Source organism: Gorilla gorilla, chromosome 5, assembly GCF_029281585.2.
Source record: "Gorilla gorilla gorilla isolate KB3781 chromosome 5, NHGRI_mGorGor1-v2.1_pri, whole genome shotgun sequence".
In the NCBI taxonomy this organism is placed as follows: Eukaryota; Metazoa; Chordata; class Mammalia; order Primates; family Hominidae; genus Gorilla; species Gorilla gorilla.
Genome location: NC_073229.2, coordinates 55296422 through 55307977, shown reverse-complemented (window position 1 = coordinate 55307977; position 11556 = coordinate 55296422).

Here is an 11556-nt window from a genome sequence, read left to right as displayed (position 1 = left end):
GTAGAGGTTTCAGACTTTCATGGATATCAGATCCACCTAGGGTGCTGATTAAAAAATTCAGACGCCTGGGCCGCCCCCATCAGAGATTATTATCCCCACCTGGCAGGAATGGAAACTGAAGCCCAGAGAGGCTAGGTAACTTGCCCAGGACCACATAGCAGGGCTGGTATATGGGCACTCCAGTGCCCAAGCTCTGAACCACCATGCCAGGCTGTTTCAGGCACCTGCAGACCCAGGTGCAGACATCTGAGGACACACCACAACCAGTCCCTGAGGGGAGCAAGATGGGGAGCAGGGTGCAGAGCTGGACACAAAGCCAGGACCCCAATCTCAGCGCTCTGTTCCCACGTGGGCCAGGAGACTCAAGAGAAAAACCTGAGGCCCAATCCCAGCTGCGTGAACTGGCTCGACAAGGCTGCGGGATGCAGAGGTAAGTGCCTAGTGGTCAGGAACACTGGTTCCAGAGTTAGCTGGAGCTGTGTGACCTTGGACAAGTGACTCAACCTCTCTGAACCTATAGTAGAACAAGGATAAAAACAGTCCCCACCACAGAGGGCTGTTGTGAGGATTAAATAAACTAGTACATGAAAATTAGCTAGATGCTAGTGGTGGCATCAGGGTGGGTGGCGGTTTAGTCTCCTACAGACTCAGCTGTGGGGTAGGGGCTAGGTGAATGGCCAGAGAGCTGTCTGAGGAGGATTGGTCCACTCCTCTTGGCCCATCCCGGGGCAACTCGAAGCCAGTATGACTCATCTTCCCCTCCAGGAGAGGGGCAGAAGGGAGGCTAACCCTGGCTCCAGATGCAGCTGAGCTAGATTTTTCTGCCCTGATCATGGGCTGCCATCTGTGCAAGGCTGGTTGGACCCACCAGCCACAGAGGGTGGTTAATTTACAACCTGTGCTGCTCCTTGTCCACACCGGGCCAGAGCAGCCTCAACCCCCAACCCCTCAGTCTCCAGCAGAAGAATATGCGAACACTCCTGAGAACAAGTTCCAGCTCGCGTTCCTTCCTTCCTGCTTCCGTCAACTCCATCCCTCCAAGCCTTGGCCTCCCCTCAGCACCTCATCCAACTGGCAAACTTCCGAGGAGAGGCAGGACAGTGAGCAGGCACTCTGCCCAGACTGCCTGGGTTCAACCTCCAGAGCTTACCAGCTCTGCAACCTTGGGTAAGTCGCTTAGCCTCTCGGTGCCTCTGTTTCCTCATCTATACGATGAAGATAATAATAGAAGCCTCTTTTTCAGGAAGATGAGGTTATGGGTGCTACGGAGCTCTGGTCCGCCAGTTCCTGCTGCAAGTCACCGCTGTTCGCTCACAAAGAGACAAGTTGGTCAGGAAGCTGCACTGCAGCTGTGGTGTTTCTTTGTTTTGTTTTGTTTTTTTGAGACGCAGCCTTGCTCTGTTGCCCAGGCCGGAGTGCAGTGGCACAATCTCAGCCCACTGCAACCTCCACCTCCTGGGTTCAAGCGATTCACCTGCCTCAGCCTCCTGAGTAGTTGGAATTACAGGCACCTGCCAACATGCCCAGCTAATTTTTGTATTTTTAGTAGAGATAGGGTTTCGCCATGTTGGCCAGGCTGGTCTTGAACGCCTGACCTCAAGTGATCCGCCCACCTTGGCCTCCCAAAGTGCTGGGATTACAGCCACGAGCCCCCGTGCCCGGCCCAGCTGTGGCTTTTAAGGACACCAGAGAAACACTCATGGAGCCAGAGGTGGCAAATCACCAAATTAGAATTACCCTAACCAGCTGCAAAGAAAAATCCCTGGAGGTGTGTGCTGACTTGATCAGAGGCCCCAAGGAAAGAACTCTCTAAAGTGACAGGACCAGTTCTGATGCCTCCCAGGACTTTGAGAATCACCCTAAGAAAAACTTGTGGTGGGCTGGGTGCTGTGGCTCACGCCTGTAATCCTAGCACTTTGGAGGCCGAGGCGGGTGGACCACTTGAGCCCAGGAGCTCAAGACCAGCCTGGCCAACATGGTGAAACCCTGTCTCTACAAAAAAAAAATACAAAAATTAACCAGGCGTGGTGGCGCGTACCTGTAGTCCCAGCTACTCAGGAGGCTGAGGTGGGAGAATCGCTTGAACCCAGGAGGTGGAGGTTGCAGTGAGCCGAGATTGTGCCACTGCACTCCGGCCTGGGCAACAGAGCAAGACCTTGTCTCAAAACAAAAAGACAAAACAACAACAACAACAAAAACTTGTGGTGAAGGTTCTAAGACGCAGGGTGTCTTCCAGATAAGAATCCACAAGTGACTCATTGACTTGCACCGTCCTCTGAGGTTATCAGCTCATTACTTCCATTAGTAATGTGCCCAGGAGTGAAGGCTGAAGTTACCATTGCAGATGCTTAGGTCAACTATTTTAATTCATTGATTACTAGTTGTTAAAAAAAACATAGCAGCCACCTCCTAGTGCTGTTGTTAGGATTAAACAGTCCCATGGACAAGGTTTCAAACAGCCCCAGGCACAGGCTATGGGCTCAATGATCACCAGCTGCTGGAGTCCCTGCAACATGGTGGGTGTGGGGGAGGGGTCAGGTTGTCAGGGAAAGGGATTGACTCAAGGCCTCCAGGCCTCACCCCGGGGAGGAGGAGGGACCTGGTGTGTAACCGGTCATGAGGGGAGAAGGGCCATGGGTGGTGAGGGGGAAGGGCAGAGGGTACCCAGAAGAACAGCCAAAGTCAGGACTGACCTCTGGTGGGAAGGAAATGAAAATTTGCGCTGAGGCTGTCCTGTCTCCCGCTATTCCTCCTTCCATTCTTCCTTCCCTTTCTACCCCAGTCCTGAGGGAGAGACAGACGAGAGATCCGTTGTCAGGCTTCACCCTGCTCCCTGGGCAGGCCTCAGGCCACCAACCATTCTTTTAGGGCCTCCAGCCCTCTAGACAGGCTGGCGTAAGACTCCACTGGGACAGGGTAGTCACTGCTGTAGAAGGCAGGGCTGTGTCCCCCTCAGACTGGGGCTCCCTGAGTCAGGGCTGTGGCTCCCCTCAGACTGGGGCTCCCTGAGGACGGGGCTGAGTTTTCTCCCTGGGAGTCACCTCATTTATCTCCTGGAACAAGACTGACCTCATGGATGTTCTAGGGAGGGAAAGGATGTTCCATTTACTCAAAAATTCCTTTCTTCTTGCCAATAGGTGGGCCACAGGATAGAGCATTAAAGGGCCTGGTAGAAACTGGAAAGACCTGGTAAGGGCCATGGAGTCCATGCTTGGTGGTGGGGGCTGATGGAGGTTATATTGTGGACATACTCTCTTCCCTGGTCCTGCCCCTGGCCCCAGCCAGAAGCTTTCTTAAGCTTGCGCCAGTTTCAGGGGGCAGGAAGGAGTGTGGATGGCTCCCCAATGCCCAGCCTTCTTAGGAGCCCCAGAGGGAAGCCCCCGCAGTGTAGGGGTCTGAAAGACCATCTCCACACAGAAAACACAGGGGTTTATTGAGCTTCAGGGGCTGCCCACTTCGTGTCTGTTGAATAAATAATTGCAAACTCGCAGGCCAGTTCCTCCCCTAGCCTAGACCACTCACCTCTGCCAGCCTCTGTCTTCCCAAACCCCGAAGGGCCAGCCCGTGTTCCCCAGTCAGCCCAGCCGCACATTGTGTCAACCTCTCTGTCCCCTCATTGCATTCAAGCCCGGCCTCCACTCAAGCCCTCAACCTTGTCACTCATTCAGGAATGCCCAGGCTCCACCACCAGAGACCCTGGTTCAATTGGCTGGTGGTGGGGCAGCAGGGCATTGATTCCTTTTCATTCCCCAGGTCATGCTAACACGCATGCTAGCAAAGCTGGGAGTCTAAGCTGTAGGCTCCTCCAGAGGAAGGGGAGCTACCTTTTATCTCTAAATCCTAGCATCTAGCACGTGCCTGGCTCATAATAGGTGCTCAATAAATGTTTGTTAATCAATGACTGCCAAACAGATGGACCATCCCCTTCCTGGAGGTGCCTGAAGGTACCCAGGACTGGAGTCACTCTTCCTCTCTAGCAGGCAAGGCAGTGATTAAGAGCTTCTCTCTGTTGCCAGACAGAACTGGGTTCAAATTCTGCCACTTCCTCGACCTTGGGCAAGTTAAACCTCAGTTTCCTCACCCACCAATGGGGCTGATAATATCCCCTCCCTCAGAGAGTTGTTTTGAGGATGGAGAACACTTCTGTGAAGGCTTGGCTCAGGCAGTCTGTGTTAACCTGGGTCCTGGCAGGAAACAGGTGGGTCATTCTAACTGTTCAGGCATTTACCAAAGGGGTCGTTTGCATAGGTGTGGGCTGGGTTGAGGAAAGCAACAAGGAACAGCGTAGAACACCTGGGCCAACCAGGATAGGGAGCTAGCCATCCATAGGAAGGATAGAGAGGAAAGGGGAGGGAGCAGTCAAAGGAACCCAGAGACAAAATTATGCTGTAGACCAGGCGCGGTGGCTCACGCCTGTAATCCCAGCACTTTGGGAGTCTGAGGTGGGTGGATCGCTTGAGTTCAGGAGTTCAAGACCAGCCTGGCCAAGCTGGTGAAGCCCTGTCGATACTGAAAATACAAAAATCAGCTGAGCATGGTGGCAGGCACCTGTAACCCCAGCTACTCGGGAGGCTGAGGTGGGAGAATCACTTGAACCTGGGAGCTGGAGGTTGCAGTGAGTCGAGATTGTGCCACTGCACTTTAGCCTGGGCGACACAGTGAGACTCTGTCTCAAAAAAAAAAAAAACTATGCTATAGGCAAGGGGCCATGACAGGTACCATGGACATTGAGGAGGCAGCCAGTGCCATCCCAAAATATCTACCCCAACCTCACTCACCTTCCTCCCTCCAGTCTCCCATCATTGGGTAACACCACCCAGAGAAGGTCCCAGGATGCAATCCAGAGTCAGCCTCCCGGGGCACAGTGCAGGGCAGAAGAGGGGGGAGAGTGGATTTGGAGGAGCAAACAGAAGATCTCCAGCACAGATATCAGCCAGCGCTGATTAAATAGTATTGCTATTATTACTGTTCATTTGGCCCGTGAACCCTCTTGTGATGACTGACCTTGATATTTAACTGTATTGTATGCACACACAGGGTCTCCTTGGCATAGCAGATGGCCTAGGGGCAGGACCAGGTCCTTGCAGCAGGTGCGGCAGGTGCCCTGTGCATAGTGGAGGAAGAAAGGACTACGTCTTTGCACCACAGCACACTTCCACGTTCAGCCACAGGCATTCACGCTTTTGACAAGCCATCAAATGGCTTTTCTATAGCAAGCTTCATTAAAATGGAAGCACATTGCTCTAGTATGCAGATGGGGCCACTTTATTACTTTTTAATTTGTTTACGGAAAGCCCATGTTTGGTGTACACCATCTTTGCAAATAGTAACAAATGGGCATGTTTGCTGCCTCCAAAGCCGTGGTGTCCCTGGATAAATAGACCGAAACCATGTTGGAGCACTGTGCTTGGTTACTTTTAATAGAATCTGACATGCTCTTCAAAATGTGCAGAAGGCTGGAGGGAAGGGGGCCACAGTGTGTGTGGCATGTGGCTTTGGGTGACTCTAGTCCCTCTCTGGGCCCTCTGTTTCAATCTACACAGTAAGTGACCAGGCCCAAATGGAGCCTTTGCAGCTCTCCTATTCCACAACTTCAAGATTTCTCTACCTTTACCATCCTGGAAGCTACAAACCTTCCTGAACCACCCGCCTCCCAACTCCCAAAGGAAGCCCTCTTCACTCAAATGAGATAAAACTTACAAATTACCAATTTCATTTAAAAAATGGGTCAAATTGAATGAAGAATACTTAATGGAGCATAACTATTCAAATGGCAGTTAAACACTCATACAATAGACCCCCAAAGCACCAATATTCTCAAACTGATCAGGACGCTCCAATTCCAGTTTCATTCATTGTTAGCTGTGCATTGTTGCTTAACCTCTCTGTGCCTCAGTTTCCTCACTGGTAAAGTGGGGATAATAATGATACCCTCCACCTGGGTTGTTGGGGGGATTTGATTCCTTTTTGTGGTTTATTTTGAGGCAGAGTCTTTCCCCGTCACCCAGGCTGGAGTGCAGTGGTACGTTCACGGCTCACTGCAGCCTCGAACTCTTGGGCTCAAGGGATCCTCCCACCTCAGCTTCCCAATTAGCTGGGACTACAGGTGCGCACCACCACTTCTGACTAAATTTTTTAAAGTGTTTTTTTAGAGATTGGGTCTCACTAAGTTGCCCAAGCTGGTCTCAAATTCCTGGCCTCAAGAGATCTTCCTGCCTCCATCTCCCAAAGTGCTGGGATTACAGGCATGAGGCACTGCACCTGGCCAGGATTTGATTCTTCTAACCATTCAGAACAGGGTGTGGCATCAGCAAGTAGTAACTGTTAATTACTGTCATTGTCCTTATGCATGGTAGCAGTAGTACTTCTATTAAAGAGAAAGGACTTGGGACTATCTCTGTTACATAAAGTGGCCCACTCAGCAGAATCTGTCCTGTCCTGACCACACCTAAGGAAGGACACTTGCCCTTCAAGTCACTTTCTATCACACTCCCCCGGTTTCTTTTTTTCAAGGCACTCATCATCATGAAAAAAAAATCCTTTTTATGTATCTTCCTATTTGTTGTCAGTCTCTCTCCCTCTCGGCATGGGCTCCACGAGGGCAGGGACCTTGTGTCACTCATGGCTATCTCCCCAGTGCCTAGAACAGCATTTGGCAGTTTCTCCATAAATATTTGTCAAACGAATGAATGTCTACATCCACAAAGTGTGTGGTGTTGTGCAGACATGAGCTCTGGGAACTAAGATGCTTGTTACAAGGGCATTGGTCAAAGCCGGGCCCATGGGGAAGCCACAATACACACAGGCACACCCGACCTCTGAAGTCTGAATTCATGGGACTATCCATTAACTGGATCTTTGTTTTAACTTTTAAGATAAAACAAGATCAGAAAAGAATGCAAGGAACAAAACAATATCCTAATCCTTTACCTCCTGGGCCTCCCCTCCAGGGACCTGGGATAAGGTGACACCTTGTCCTGAAAAAGAGTTCCCAGGGTGCAGAGGCTCTGTGGTGAGGAGGATATGCCATGTTGGGTGACCGGCATGTTACAGTTTAAAAAGTTATCTTGGAGCCATCATCTCACCTGAGATCTCCTTGTGAGGATGGAAAGCCCCCACGCCCTCTAAGTGTTATTGCCCCCATTTTACAGATGTGGAAGCCGGGGGAAGAGGCAGAACTGACTCGCCCTTCTGACAGCCTACCTACGGCGCCTGCCGATAATACCTTATGGCCTCCTCAGAAAGGAATACTAATAACTCCACTAAGGCAAGGGACAGGATTTGTGCATTTCAAATCAATGTTCAACTGTAGGAGAACGAAACTAAAAGGAATGGGCTATTCTCAGTTAACCAGTGTATACTATTAGCCAGAAACACACACACACACACACCACCCCCAACATTCTGGCTGGAAGTATACCTTAAAGGTCATCCCACTGGGTGCCCTCAGAATTTCAGAAAGTATATGTGTCTAATTGATCACTCTAAAAAAGATGCAGGAGCCAACATGAGGAAATAAAAAGGCTGCTTCTCCTGAGAAGGGTTCAAAGGCATTCTATTATTATCATTGACAGTCATAACACTCAACACTCAGTAAGCTTGCGCTAACTATGCACCAGGTACTGTTTTAAGCCCTTCAGACCACAGCAGCTTTGTGTTGTATTATTTTCCCCGCTGTTTTTTGTTGTCGTTGTTGTTGTTGAGATGGAATCTCTGTCAGCCAGGCTGGTGTGCAGTGGCGCAATCTCGGCTCCTCGCAACCTCCACCACCTGGGCTTAAGCAATTCTCCTGCCTCAGCTTCCCGTAGCTGGGACTACAGTATTTTTAGTAGAGACGGGGTTTCACTATGTTGGCCAAGCTGGTCTCGAACTGACTTCAGGTGATCCACCCGTCTCAGCCTCTCAAAGTGCTGGGATTACAGGCCTGAACCGCCACGCCCAGCCATTTTTCTCACTTTATAGATGAGGACACGGAGGCACAGAGAAGTGAAGGGACACCCTCAAGATAACAAAGCTGGTAGGTGGCAGAGCCAGGATTCAAATCCAGGCAGACAGACTCCTGGGCTCACACTCTTCACTCTTACAGCCTGTTGTCTCTCCAAGGGAAAAATCTTAGGAAGTTTTTTAAAAAGTAAAAATATACGGTATGGTATGGTTTGGCTCTGTGTCCCCACCCAAATCTCATGTTGAAATGTGATCCCGAGTGTTGGAGGTGGGGCCTGGTGGGAGGTGATTGGATCATGGGGGTGGTTTCTAGTGGTTTAGCACCATCCCCCTAGTGCTGGCTCATGAGATCTGGTTGGTTAAAAGTGTGTGGCACTCCCCCTTTGCCCTTTCTCTCCTGCCACCATGTAAAGAGGTGCTTGCTTCCCATGCACCTTCCTGAGGCCTCCCAGCCATGCTTCCTGTACAGCCCGCTGAACTGTGAGTCAATGAAACCTCTTCTCTTTATTAACTGCCTAGTGTCAGGTAGTTCTTTATAGCAATGTGAAAACAGACTAATACATAGTAATATTGGTAAGAATCCATCTTATTGCTAAAATTTTAAATCACAAAGATAATTATTAGTAGTGAAAGCTCATGACTGTCCTGTTGGCTGTAAAACCTTCCATGTAATAGCATTACTGGCGAGTGAGGCCCAACATTTTAGCTGGTGGACATGAAGGAAAGAGCGTTTGGGCCACGGTTATAAAACATGTGTCCCAGCATGATTACTCCTGGGTCTTAGAAATGGTGCACTCATCTCACCCCTGCTCTCCTTTTACATATAAAGTATGTGAAGCCCAGAGAGGTTAGGTGACTCACCAGAGGTCACACAGCAAGTTATAGGGAAACTTAACCACTCAATTCAATGAATGCTTAACATCATATCTGCCATTTGATTGAGTTATGCTCTTTGCATTAGAAGGCAGAGAGAAGCCCAATGCCAGATCAGGATGGGCCAAGTTAGCCAGCAAAGGGCTAGAACTAGTTCCTTCCAGGGCTCCAGTCACAGCCCAGGCTATTTTCTGCCTAAGTGCAGCTGCTGCTGTTGGGTAGTCACTTAAGGGTTTTAGCCCTTGGCTCTCCTCAGGAGAGGAAAAAGGAAAGACCAGAGCCTACTGATCATTTTGTGTGAGGGCCAATGAATACCTCACACCTTTCAGAAACTTCCAAATAACCCTCTGCCTTCCAGTAATTCTAGGAGAATGGAAATTGACTCCCACCTGCCTCTCCTACCACCATTCAAGCTAATGGCTTGGGAAGAGGCCAGAGACCACTTCTCTGTGTGCCTGCAGCCTCCTCCTCCTCCTCCTCCTCCTCACAGGCCCGGGATATTGATCATCTCCATCAGTGATGTCACAGGACTGGGTGGGGAGGAGGCCACTCCCCTGCAGGGGAACCTGAAGACAGAGATCTCCAGCCATGCAGCCGGGAAGTGGGGAGAGCAGAGGAAGGGGGCCCAGGAGCCCCTCCGAGGGTCTGTGCTGGAGGCTTTCCAGTGAGGCGACAGCAGCTTATTACAGCTAATTTCCTTCCCCTTGCTAGAACCAAAAATCCACAGGGTTTTCGCTGCATATTTGTGTATCTGGCGCTCTCAGCTCGCCTCCCCTTGGGGACCATAAGAGATGCAGAGGAAAGAAACAACATGGCCTTCCATAATTTCAAAGTCAGTTCCAGAGTTAATAATAAATTAAGAGCTGGGGGCGGGGTGGAGGCCTAGATGTGGCGGGCCCACTCTTGCAGCGTAGACCAGCCCCTCTGGGAACATCTTCTGGAAGTCAGGAGAAAAAGTAGGTGCCCTGGGGACTGAAGACACTGAGGTGGTCCCACTGTGGAAAGCTTCCCCCCGGACCTCAGGTTTCTGTGGTACCCACACCAGGATGGATGGGGATGGAGGTGGGAAGAACTGGAAAGTATTCTCTCCCACTTCTCTCCGGAGCAGGCACCAGCCCCATCGGAGCACCCAGTAGTCCCACAGTCTCTGAGGAGGGGGAGCATAGCTGTTTCAGAGAGAACAGGAAGACTTCTCTACCTGGAAGACGACTAAACCCACTCACCTTTGAGGAGGTTTCCAGACCAGCAGCCATACCAGTTGGAAATCCAACAGTCCCAAGCGCCTGTGTGGTTTTGTTATTCATTCTTTAGGTCCTAGGAAGACTGTCTCCCAGACTAGAAGCTCCCTGGAGACCAGGGCCTCTGACATCTGACTGGAAGCTCAATCACTTCTTGTCAGAGCTAGAGTGTGAGGGGACTGGGAAGCAGCAGGGAGGATACTAGGCAGGTTTTGCCCCAAGAAGGTGGAGTGGGGGGTGAAGAAGATCGCTGCCCTGAAACATCTGAAGGGTGGTCCTGTCGGCATGGAGTTCACACCTAGGCCAACAAGAAGAGCTAGGATGAATGAGAGATGACACAAGGGACTCGACTTGGGATCCAGAAAAGGGTGAACTTTCTGGGAGTGGCTCAGCGAAAGGCAGTGAGCCTCCCACTGCAGGGGGAGCTTCTGGGGAGGGGCCCGGAGCACAAGGTGGCAGGTGGACCCCGTGGTTGTTAGGATCCTTGCCAAGCCCAAGAGTCAGTCTGTGATGGATAGATGTTCCAGTCTCTTCCGCCCCTACACCTAGAGCTCCCCCTCCTGACCACACAGAGAGGGACCAGAGGCAAATGTGCAGGAGGACACAGGGACCCAATCCCAGCCAGGGAGGCCACCAAACAAATCAATCAGGCAAACAGCCACAGGCAGAGGATGGACACAGCGGTGGCTGGTGTGGGGCTCTGTCCCCCTCTTCCCCACCCCATGGCCTAGAGGACAGTCCCTGTGTCTGCCAGCTGAACAGGCTAATAAATAGGAAAATCTGTCTTCCCTGCTGATGGAGAGAGTGTTCTGTCCTCTCCACCGCAGGGGAGTGAGGCCTCAGCTCATCCTGCATGCTACAGGGGATCTACTCATTCTTCACAAGGAAAATGGGGCAGTGCAGAGCCGGGGAGTGACTTGCCCGCAGCCACACAGCTCACACGGCTGGTAAGAGGAAGGGGCAAGGCAGAGCCCAGGACTCCTACCCTACTGCCAGCCAGTATTCTTTCTCCTGCCCTTGCCTGCCCCTGTAGCACCATCTGCTCCTGCAGCAATTGGGATTCCTTTTAAAACATATGTTCATCTCAGGCAGGTCCCAAAGTGGATGGAGAAATGATATGTATGTTCTTTGCTGGCCCCGGAAGAGCTGGCAGAATGAGCTCTTGACATTTCTGGGATACTTCCAGAAGCATTCCCGGGAATGCTGCTGGTCTCCATGCTTCCTCCCCACCACCATATTCTCTCCCCAGCATTGGGGAAGCATGGATTTGTCATTCTTCTCCTCCCTGTGCCCATCTGCTTCCTTCCAGGAACCCCTCCACACCTTGAAGCCCAGGCCAGCTCCTCCAGCTGTTAACAAGAAATTTGGAGGCCAGACCCCTGTGCACACTGCTGAGGAGCCCAGGGCAGTTCAGGACTGAACACAGCCAGATGTGTTCAGCAGGGACCGTGACCTCTCCCCGCCTGCGAGTAACAGGAACTAGTCCTGGAACTAATCCACA